The following is a 12,171-nucleotide window of genomic DNA, read 5'->3' on the forward strand; positions in this document are numbered from 1 at the left end:
CAGGTCAATACAGTGGGAATATGTTTAGGAAGACACAGAGTCAGTTATACTTTCGGTACCAAAATCTAAATATGCAGAAATGTTAATGATATTTATGAACAGAGGCATAGGGCACTGGTAATCTGGATGCAATTCAAAAGATGATGAGAAAATATGCCAAATGTGAAAAGCAGTATGTCTTTCTGGAGTAATAGGTATTCATGATAGAACATATTTTATACTTTATCCTTTTTGAATTTTAAAAAGCCTTCAACATTTATATATCATTCTTGATGTCAATTTTTTTGCAACACACCTAGTTAAAATTTTATGAATATGAGTATAACATATATTTAAAATAGATGGACAAATAAGTAAAATTAGAAAATATACAGAGACCTGGGTTTGTATGAAATATCTTGATGCATTAAGAGTATATTATGTAATAAGTAATATGTGAAGACCATAGAGTTTATGCCAATCATCCTTGAGACCTAGAGTAACTGAGCATTTAGCACTTAGCCTCGTATTGAATGAGAAATAAATGGTGAATTTTACTTTTCTCAAATAATCATTTGAAATAGATAATGGTAGAGAAATTCAGTAACTTGCATAGACCACACACAATAAAACTGGAAACACAAGTGCCTGAATCTAAAAGAAGATGCTTGCGGTATCTATACAAAAATACTGAAACTATGCAATAGTTGTTCATATTTTAGCTTGCTAATCACTCCTTTGGAGTTTATCCATCATCATCATCAAGGGCGAAACTACATATTTTTTATAAGATTTGAAAGCTAATAATAAGTAGCTTTCTGATAAGACTAAGAAATTGAATTTGCTTCTCTTTGTACTCACCAGAGAATCCCCTTCTTCTAGACAAACACCAAGCATAGACTAGATAAACAATGATAATATTTTACTAAACGAATTAGGAAAAAAACTTCTGGCTGTCATATTCACAATTAATTAGAAGGAAATTATAAGTGAAGTTTGAAGAAGGAAAGCAAAGTGTCTATGATCTCACTTACCTCTCTAATATAGTACAACAGGACAAAGGAATTCAAGATACCAAAGGCAGGGAAAACTAGATTATCCTTGACCCTCTGACACAGAAGTGAGGAAAACTGGGAAGTAATGATGTTGTTGCTAAGTCAGGACATTAGGACGAGCCTCTGGATGCTGCCCTGCAAGCAGGAAGCACAACTGAGGCTCCACTTGCACATTAAGTAGGCAACCTAAAGCTTGTGATTCCAATGACCTGGAGAAGAGCGGCATGAACTCATATGCCGCCCTGATCATACATTATCTTGGCAGTACAAAGCAGAAGTTCCCCCTAAATTACACATCCTTAATTTGTATTGACCTTCAAATGTCAGCATGAACCTTCTCTTTGCCCTATGCATAACCAACCAAAAGAATCTGGAGACATTGGCAGAGAGAAGTTGACACTGACATAGGATTGCTGTTGGACTTGGTATGACTGAAACTCTAAACAAAATCCTTAGTAAGGCATGGCACCGTCATGAAAAAATACTAAGATTAAAAAAGATCAAGCAAACTGGAAGATGAGTAATTTCATTTTTTTCATTTCATCATCCTGTTATTCGTCGATTGCCTCGAGCAGGCCCCAGTAACGTCTCTTTCATCCTAGCCCTGAGATTATATTCAAGGCTCTTTAGGAGAATGAGACCCATCATTGTTACTGGTATCTGGCATATTTGGTACGCCACGGGGAGTTTGCCAGACTCTGCCCTGTGGGCAGGCTACATTCGATAGCCTGCAAGTTTGTCCAAAGTAGTAATGAGACAATAAGATGTCATAAAAAAAAGTTCTGATAAGATGTCGCGCGGCCGCATTTGCGGAATCTGGATTTTATAGTCTCTGAGTCTTGGCCGCTGATGGGATTACACGGCGCCAGGGGGCCAGGTGGTGGGTGTGACCCCCGCCTACTGGAATTTGGAGGATCTGGGTGGAAGATGCTCAACTCCAATTGGAGTAGGCTTGGAGGTCTCGGCCCCGGAACCCGCGTGGCTTTGTCCCTCTGCCAGTACCTTCATGTGTGCGGAGAGTGGTCTCAGCATGGTGGTGGCTGGTCCTGGAGGTCTTCGGCTGCTGGAGCCCTGGTCGGGGCGGGGAGGAAAGCTCAACCCGCTCCCCTCCAAGGGGCTCCGGGAAGGAACACCCAGGCGCGGGGGCAGAAGACTGCACTGTTCCTGTCCGGAATCTGGATGAGTAATTGTCTTCTAAAAAAAAGAAATATGAAGTTATCAAGTAAGAGACAGGATTAATAATTGTGATATGAGGAACTTACGTTCTACATGTGTCATGGTTAGGGAAATCTCCATATGGGTTTCCTTTGTGATTTTAGTAGAAAGTTTGTACACATATTCTATGAAATTTATAAGAACCATATATATATAAGATATAAAAAAACAATAGCTCTCAATCTTCACCCACTAAATCCCAGAACTTCTTAGTCATTATTAACAGTTCTCTTCCCATCAAGAACAAAAATGAAAGTGTTTGTATAAAAAACTTTTCCTTGAAACCTTCATATTGCTTTTTCTAAAAAAGATATTTAAAATTATATATATATAAGATTGGGATGGAGTGATAGCACAACGGGTAGGGTGTTTGCCTTGCATGCAGCCAACATGGCCAACCCATGTTCAATTCCTCCGCCCCCTCAGAGATCCTGGCAAGCTACTGAGAGTATCTCGCCCGCACAGCAAAGCCTGGCAAGCTCACCATGATGTATTCGATATGATAAACACAGTAACAATTCTCACAATGTTACTGGGCTCGCTCGAGCAAATCAATGAATAATCGGAGGACAGTGAATATAAATAATTTACCAGATATCGACATTGCCCTTCCTAATAATGTTCATCCTCCTCAACCTTACTCTTTCTAAAGTAGATAAAAATATCTGGATTACATAATTCAAAGTTGCTAGCTCTAGGTCATTGTTAGCTTTGCTGTTTAGACATACACCCACACCAGACCTCTACCAACCCATCGTTAGTTTCTACTATGGGAGTTTCTGGGTGAAAGAATGCAAGATCTTTCACTACTTCATTTCTTGAAGAAGACAAAAGTATATAAAAATAGATATCTTCTGCTCCCTTCTCTATGGCATGAGCAATGCTTGCTCTGTCCCTCAACTGAAGAAATTCCCCTCTATAAAATCATGTGTGCATGAAGAACTTATCTTGCCAATCCTGTTAACTTTTCCCTTTCTGATCACTTTGGTTCTAGGAAAGAAAGCATCTCAATTCTTCCTACATGTAGGTTCCTATACTGTATTTTTTTGTTATTCTATTTTCCACTAACTATTTTTATTAGTTCCTTAATACACAATTCCTCTTCTCACTATCCTAATTGGGGAGAGGGTTCATCAATTTCCATCTGTGATCTGATTTATATAGGCATAAGGCTCCATACAGGATTGCATCCGTAATCTATCCCCTTGAATCATTTTCCGATTGGGTGATGCAAATTTTCACATTTCTCACATTAAAATTCTGTAATTAAAATACATTTTAAAATTAACAATTGTAATGCAATTGTAAATTACAATGCAATTGCAATTGTAAATACAGTTGTAGTTACCAATTTCTATATCTTGAATATTCTCATTCTCTGTTTATTTTGGGTTTTCAGTTTTAATTTTTACTGTAGTTTAGAAATTATAGTTACATCTGGTAATTTCTTATAGTTTTTCTATACAAAGTTACTGTACCTTCACTACATTAAAGCATCCATACCCTCCTACACTGTCCAAATGTTATTTCTTGTTGGCATCTTTCTTTACCAAATACCCCACTGCTTGGTAATTTCAGTTTTATAACTAAAGGAAAAGGATTTCTCCTCAGTCTATACTATATATTCCACCTTCCTATTTTTTTTTGTTTGGCTATTGACCGGGCTAGAGTGATAGCACAGCAGGTAGGGCGTTTGCCTTGCACATGGACAACCCCGCCGACCGGCGTTCTATTCCTCTACCTTCAGTTCCTCCGCCCCTCTCGACAGCCTGGCAAGCTACTGAGAGTATCTCACCTGTACAGCAAAGCCTGCAAGCTACCAGTGACAAATTGGATATGCCAAACACAGTAACAACAAGTCTCACAACGTTACTGGACCCTCTCGAGGAAATCAATGAACAATGGAAGGACAGTAACAGTGACAGTGACAGTGGTCTTTGACCACACCCTACTGTGTTAGGGGCTTATTCCTGGTCCTGTCCTCAGGTTTCACTTATGGTGAAGCTTGTTGGACATTATGGGATTCCAGAGATGAAACCCAGGTCATCAGCACACCAGACAAGGGCCTTACTTACTGTACTATCTCTCCTGCTACCTCATCTCCTTATTTCTTGATGGGGTTGTTTTATGTTGTTTAGCTTTGTGAATAATTTTTATATCTTCAATAGTGCTTTACTATTCAGTACATATAATAATGATGACTCTTATAATTAATAAAATACAATGACATATTTTGTACCTCCGTGTTTATCAGTGCTAAAAAGGTAAGCTACAGGGCATTTGGAGAAGAAAATTAATTATGGGTTTTTCTGAGACATGAAGTTCTGATACCTAGGAAAATAATAGTGTGATTGGCAGATTAAAGGCTATGAGTTGGTTTGCAGAGAAGGTAATTCTATGTATACAAACATCTACTGGATACTTGGAGGCAAAGTATCATGACTTAATTTAGAAAACAACTCTACCCCCAGAGACCAGAAATAAATTTGATAACAGGTCAATGCCCTTGTGTGGATTGTTTTTAGCAAGTTTAGGCTGTTATAAGAAGATATCATAGATAAGGTCAGAGAAGTAACACAGCAGGTATGGTTCTTGGCTTGCATGCAGCTGACCTGACTTCAAGGTAAAGAAGTTTTCTAGGTCCCCTGAGCACTGGTGAGAAGTGGTATCTAAACATAGAATGAGGATTAAGGTCTGAGCACAGTCATAGGTGACCCAAACACTCCAATCCCCCACCAACAGATGTTTTGAAACAGATATTTATTCCCTTGATGTTCTGGATCCATACTTCCGGAAATACAAGATCAAATGTAAAAGGTTTTGGACTGTGCGTATGAGCTCCCTTCCTAATATATGTATGCTATGTGTTCACGTGTCCTTTCTTTGGTACATGTGTATGGAGGGAGAGGGGGGACAAGACAGACAGAGAGACACAGGCATAGACAGATGTTTTCCTTTAAAGGAGCCTCCGGTTCTAACAGGTTAAGATTCTACCCTCATGATATCCTCAAAATGGAATCACTTCCAAAAGCCAAATGCCATCACATTCAAGGTCAGGGTTTTAACATATGAACTTTAAAGGGGACACAATTCAGTTCCTGGACTTCCAAACCTCATGTTCTCACACACAAAATACATTTATTCTATTCCAAAAGCCCCAATGTCTAACTTTGCTCTAGCAATAACCCTTAAAGTTCAAAGTCTCATATAAAAAATAATCTAAGTAATGTATGGGTAACAACCAAGGTATTCATCCTGAGAATTTTATAATTTCTCTCCAGCTGTGAATGTGTGAAAAACAGAGAGCTTTTCTATTTTCGTGGTCTTTTTTTTTTGAAGGGCCAGTTTCTGCCCATAGTACTCCAGTGAGACAGTGCTGTTCAAATCCAGCTGTGCTCAGGGCAACCAGGCGACATTCAGAGTTACTCAGGATTGCACTCGGGGCAAGACATATGCTCCAGCAATTTGGGCTATGCCACAGGCCCCCAAACCGTTCTTTATGTTTCCTATGCAATGGTGGAACAGCAGAGGGTAACACTTCTCATTACAAAATGGCAAGCCCCGAAGGAAGAAAGAAGTAACTCGTCTCAAACCTAGCAAGGCAAATTCATTACATCTTCAGTTATGAGAATAGTTCTCCTTGGCCTGATGTTCTACCTTCCAGGCCCACTGGAAATAGCAGCAGCCACTTCATGGGTCTAGATTTCTCACCTCGCCCCAAGGATCTGCTGGCCCGAGATCCTTGTGGTAGCGCCAACTTGCAAAGCTACACTGGTTTGTTTTAGATCATTTATATGAAAGCGTGTTCTTACGGCTGTACAGACACTAGCTTTCTACCTTCCTAAATTGTCTGCCAAGTAGCTAAGGTAGATCAGTTTCTCATTCCAGTTCTCTGTCCTGTCTTCACACCCATATAAGTAACAAGGATGGAGGGAATCAGAAATTGAGAATGAAATGACAAACAGCTCTAAAAGAAAATGGAAGCTGTTTGTGGACCCTTTCTAAGAAACAGAAGATGATTTTATATGGTGACATTTGGCATTCTACATAAATGCCAGTGCCAAATCAGGATGATTGATGATTGATTGTTGTCATTCGTTCTGATAGAGCCCATTTGTTCCTAGTGGCTGAACCAAAACATCCTTTCATCCACTCACTTCCCTTAGTTATCAATTCCACAGATAGATTTTATTTTACCATACGCATTCCTTTATAATAAAAAATGAACATTTTGTGGTTCAATAAGGAACAACACAGGTGCTATCATCATGAAGATTAGCTAGATATGAAATAACAGAGAAGTAAGCAGAAAATTAGAAAATGTGATTTGTGTCAGACTGGAAATGGTCTCCGTGTTCGGCAGTCCCAGGGGAGTGAACTGGGAGTGGGATATGTCAGGGAGGTTTGATCCAATTGATTAAGTTTCTAGGCAAAGGAAACGATTTATATCAAAATTTTGATTTCAAAAAGAGAGGCTGGCAAGCTTGAAGAAATTAAAGATAGCTGAAGGCGAAATCAATAAATTAGTGTATGTGATGGCCAAGAGGGAGTAATGTTACCTCCCCAGGGCTCCCCAACAGTCTCCAGAGAAACTTACAATGTTGAGACATTTTTGGCTGTGGTAAGTGAAGTAGTGGTGCTAGTGACTAACGGCTGGATATTCTGTTAAGTATCCAACAATGCACAGATGCCTTTCCCCATCCTTATCCCTACAAATAACAAGACGTCTATGTTGAAAACCTTGGGGCAATATCAGTGTTTGTCAACATCTCTCTGACATTCTTTCTTGTTGCCCCCTGTCCCACCAGCTGGTTTCCTTATTTATATGATTTTCACCTGTGGTTCCTTTGGATATTCTTTAGGATGTTCTGGGTCCAGATGGGTGACATGATCCCAGAAATGATGAAAGCTGAACTAGATTCTACTATGCTCCGAAGGTCAATTTTTGCTGGCATGTATAATTGTGTTATTAACACTAAAATAATGTCTTTGCTTCCTGTCACCCCCCCATATGAAAATTCATTTTCTCAAAGTCTTGCAAAGTGTTATGCAAAAGTAATATTAAGATGTGCTCTCTAACCCCAAATTCTGAGCACATGATCACAGTATACCGTCCTATAACTGTTGAAGCATTTGCTAACTCTAGAATTTCTGGAAATTCCACAGCCACTTTGTAAAGAAGTAATATTTTTATGAAACTAACAGACAGTGACATGATCAAACTTTAATTGTAGGACATTAACTCTTCCTGTAATGTTAAAATGCTTTCAGGGAGGAATGAATAAATGCAACAAAAGCTAGAAGATTGTGCCTTAATTTCAAAAAAAAAAATTGTAGAGATCAACATTAAAACAGAGGCAATACTAAAGAAGTGAGAAAGAACGTGGAGAGTCCGAGAGAGTGAAAGAGAGAGAGAGAGAGGGGACAAGTGCCTGCCATAGAGATGGGAGTGGGTTAGAGGAAAACTGGGGACATCAGTTGTGGGAAATGTACACGGGTGAAGGTGTTGGAACACTGTATAGTTGAAACCCAGTCATGATCAACTTTGCAGCTGTGTATGTCACTGTGATTCAATTAACAAAGAAGTTTAAATAAAAAGTAAATAAACCCCAGGCAATAAAGTAAAAATGGAGAGAATATATTTTCTATCTATATAAAAGATTTAGAAATAAGGAAGAGAAGTAAAATATTATTCCCAATTTTTACATTGAAAAAATTTGGTATATATAAGTGAAAAAACTTGAAGGTATTATTGTGCTTATGTTAAATAAATTGACATTGAGCATATCAATAATATCACGGTCACGGTCCTCCCGTTGTTCATCGATTTGCTCAAGCGGGCCCAGTAACGTCTCCATCATGAGACCTGTTGTTACTGTGTTTGGCATATCGAATACGTTACGGGGAGCTTGCCAGGCTCTGCCGTGCAGGTGAGATACTCTCGGTAGCTTGCCGGACTCTCCGAGAGGGGCAGAGGAATCGAACTTGGGTCGGCCATGTTGACCGCTTGTAAGGCAAATACCCTACTGCTGTGTTATGTTACTCTAAGGTTCTAGTGTTGATCTGTACTGGAAATACAATCTGGTAATTAAAACAAATTGAAATAGGGAATGGAGTGATTATACAGTGGGAAAGACAGATGATTGGCATGCAGCAGACCCAGATTCCATCCCTGGCACCCAAAATGGTATCCTGAGCATCACCAGGAATGATCAATGAGTGCAAAACTAGTAATAATCCATGAGTACTGCTGAGTGTGAGAACAGAGAGAAAGAAAGAGAGAGAGGGAGAGAGAGAGAAGAAGGAAGGAAGGAAGGAAGGAAGGAAGGAAGGAAGGAAGGAAGGAAGGAAGGAAGAAGGGAGGGAGGGAGGGAGGGAGGAGAGGGAGGGAGGAAAGGAGGGAGGGAGAAAGGAGGAAGGGAGGGGGGAGGGAGGGAAGAAGAAAGTAAGAGGGGTGAGGGAGAGAAGGAAGAAGGAGGATAAGTGTATAATCTCTGGGAAGGCCAGGGAAGGAGGGAGCTGGCGGCTCTCCCCCTCGCCACCCAAGTTGGGTGGTCTTGGGCTGCTTCCCCACCCAGACCAGCCTGTGCCTTGGCGCAGAGAGAGGAGGAAACAAGGGTGAGGGCCAAGCCGTTTGGTTGATCAGTTGCCATTTATTCCATTCTCCCCACATGTCCATGACAACTCTCTAAGCCCCCCATTCTAGTCTCACACTGCCTCTCATTCCCATCTTCTCTTGTCTCCCCGCTCATCTCTCCAAGCTCCATTTTACAGCCTGGGCTCTCTCCATATGCCCACTCCTAAATTCTTCTTCTACATCTTTCTCCCTCTGTCTTCCTTGCTAGTTTCTCCACGCTCCATCTTGCTGCCCTGTTCTCTCTTTCATCTCTCTCGTCTCTCCATCTCCCTTGTCTCTCTCCAACTCCCACTGGGGGTATACACTGCATCCAGTCAGGTATGAAAATGAACATGAGAAAGCCCTTCCTAGTCATGGAGTAAACCTCCTGGTATTTATCTCGACTATTCTTGGGGGTTAGTCTCCTATTTTGTTACTTTATGTTCCCCAGATGAATGCAATGTTTCTGTGTCTGTCCCTCTCTTTCTGACTCATTTCGCTTAGCATGATACTTTCCATGTAGTGCCACTTGTGTATAAAATTCATGACTTCATCCTTTCTGACAGCCACATAGTACTCCGTTGTGTAGATGCACCAAAGTTTCTTTAACCAGTCATCTGTTCTTTTGCAAACCACAGCACCCAAAAGGAGAGAGAGAACAAAAGCGAATGCCCTGCCACAGAGGCAGGGTGGGATGAGGGTATGGGGGGGGGGTGGGAGGGATACTGGGATTATTGGTGGTGGAAAATGGGCACTGATGGAGGGATGAGTACTCGATCATTGTATAACTGAAACCCAAGCACAAAAATCTCTAAGTCTACAACTGTACCTAATGGTGGTTCACTAATAAAAATTTTTTAAAAAAATCCATTAAAAAAAAGAAAGTCCTTCCTGACCCCCATGACGCTCAAGGGCTGAAACACCACCTAAGGGTGTTCCTCTTCTCCTTTGTCCAATAACTTAATTAACATCTTAATAAACATCGTAATTCTACTTAGTATTAGTTATTTTTGTATGGACACAGTAAGAGATACATTGAGGCTTGTAGGGCAGCTCTCCTGGGAACATCTTGCCACAGACTCAGATTATAGTGCTCAGACCAGATTAATCTTTCCTAACCCTAGCAGGGTCCAAATCTAGTTATCACTTTTGGATCATGACAGCATTTGTCCATGACCAAGCTCTTAACTTATAGTTAAGCATTATGGCACTTTGGCCAGTCCCATTTCGATGCCAGGGTAGCACACAGCTCACCACTTCCCCTGGGTCCATCCAGTCGCTCATTGGGACTCGCTTTTGGGGTGCTAGGAAGTAAGGGCAGCTGAGGCTTAAGTCGAAAGAACAGATGTCCAGGAGGTAAATATCATTCAGAGTCAATTAACTCCCAAGTTACAAAAGCATAGCAAATACTGTCTTCTTGTGTCCATACAAAAAGGACATCTCTCTGAATTAACTATGCGAAGGGCTTAAGAAGAGAAAAAACAATATTTGCAATTTTGCAGAGCACAAAGAAAGAAGTTACAAATAAACACAGAGGAATGTGAGCACTGTAATGGGAGTAACCCAATAAACCTAAGTTCCCTGCAGCAAGGAAGAAAGGACAAACCAATGTTATCCTACAGAAGGAAGGGAAGGAGAGAAAGAGAGTGAGTAAGGGAAAGGAGGGAGGGAGGGAGGAAGGAAGGAAGGGAGGGAGGAAGGAGGGAGGAAGGAAAGAAGGAAGGAAGGAAGGAAGGAAGGAAGGAAGGAAGGAAGGAAGGAAGGAAGGGAGGGAGGGAGGGAGGGAGGGAGGGAGGAGGGTAAAGGAGGGAGGGAGGAAGGGAGAGAAAGAGGGAAAGGAGGGAGGGAAAGGGGGGGGAGAAAGGGAAAGGAGGGAGGTAGGGAATTCCAACTAATTTGAACACTAGTTGTGCTGATGCAAGTAGCAAGATTTATTGCGGTAACAGAAGCGAACATATAAAGAAGTACATAAGTAGAAAAAGAGGAAAAGCAAGTTTGGAACATTGTATAATAGGAAGAAATGCAAGCCAGCGTGCAGTTATAGACCTCGAGGAAAGGAAGATTTGAAGGTTTTGAAGACACTAGAGATTCAGCTTTCTGAGACGGGGACTGAGGAGTAGATTTGCAATTTGGCTCATCTCTAGAGAAACCATCCACAGCATATTCTGACAAAAATCTGAGCCAGGAAGGAGTAGGTTGCACAGTGAATAGGCTGAGAGGCAGCTGAAAAGAGCGCTCAAGCTGAAAACAGTTTCCTTCTCAACTGAGGAAGAAGGCACAACGAAAGCAACTTGATGCTTCAAGAATTGCTTTTATTTTTCTTTGCCCAAGGTGAGAGATACTTGAGAAAATCTAATGGAAGAACCCAGAAGAGATTTGGTGGACCTGAAGCATTGAGTAGCTCGGGGGGGGGGGGGGGGGGCTGAATATCAATGAGGTTTTTCAGCTATGGATGGCACAGCGAGACAGAGATGGTTCAGACAAAAAGGAGAGAGTATTGATAAGCCCGGGACTAGGGGTCCCCAAGTGACAAGACAGACAGATACTAACTCTATAATGCAAAAGCAATAGGAGGGACTGGAGCGATAGCACAGTGGGTAGAGCGTCCGCCTTGCATGTGGTCCACCCGGGTTTGATTCCCAGCATCCCATATTATCTCCTGAGCACTGCCAGGAGTAATTCTTGAGTGCAGAGATAGGAAATAAATAAAATAATAAATAAATAATACCTAACCCCTGCTCTTCTTTTTTATGCTCATTCCATGAGCATCACCGAATGTGACCCAAAAAACAAACAAACAAACAACAAAAAGCAGTAGGAGTTTTTATTCCAGTACACTGGGGTCAACTATCTCACCCACACAGTGGTCTCTTGATTCTTGATAGCGACCCTGACTTCTGGCAGCAAGCGGTTTATATAGGGTTTTGATTACATAAGCAGTACATGCCTTACTGTTTTAGGAAGAAATCTTACTTAGTTACCAAACAAAGATGTTTTGGCAAGTGTCTAGGGTAACAGTGGTCAGGCAACAGGTAAACAATAGTTTCCAGTAACAGTACCAGTTTTATGATTACATAGGCTGCTCATTCTTTTAGGGTTAACAAAAAAGCAACTTCTGGGGGATTGTGAGAATTGATTGATTGGGCTGAGCCCAGGAACTTTGCCAGGTGAGTTCAGGTTGGCCAGTTGCATATTGTTCCATTGCTGGGAGACTGAATCTGTCTCAGTTCCTGTCACTGAACCCGAGGCCTAGCTGATTTTGCTGATTTCTACCCGTTATGGCTGCACTCTGACTTGGTCTGAGTC

This window comes from Sorex fumeus, unplaced genomic scaffold, assembly GCF_029834395.1.
Source record: "Sorex fumeus unplaced genomic scaffold, SorFum_2.1 ptg000075l, whole genome shotgun sequence".
NCBI lineage: Eukaryota > Metazoa > Chordata > Mammalia > Eulipotyphla > Soricidae > Sorex > Sorex fumeus.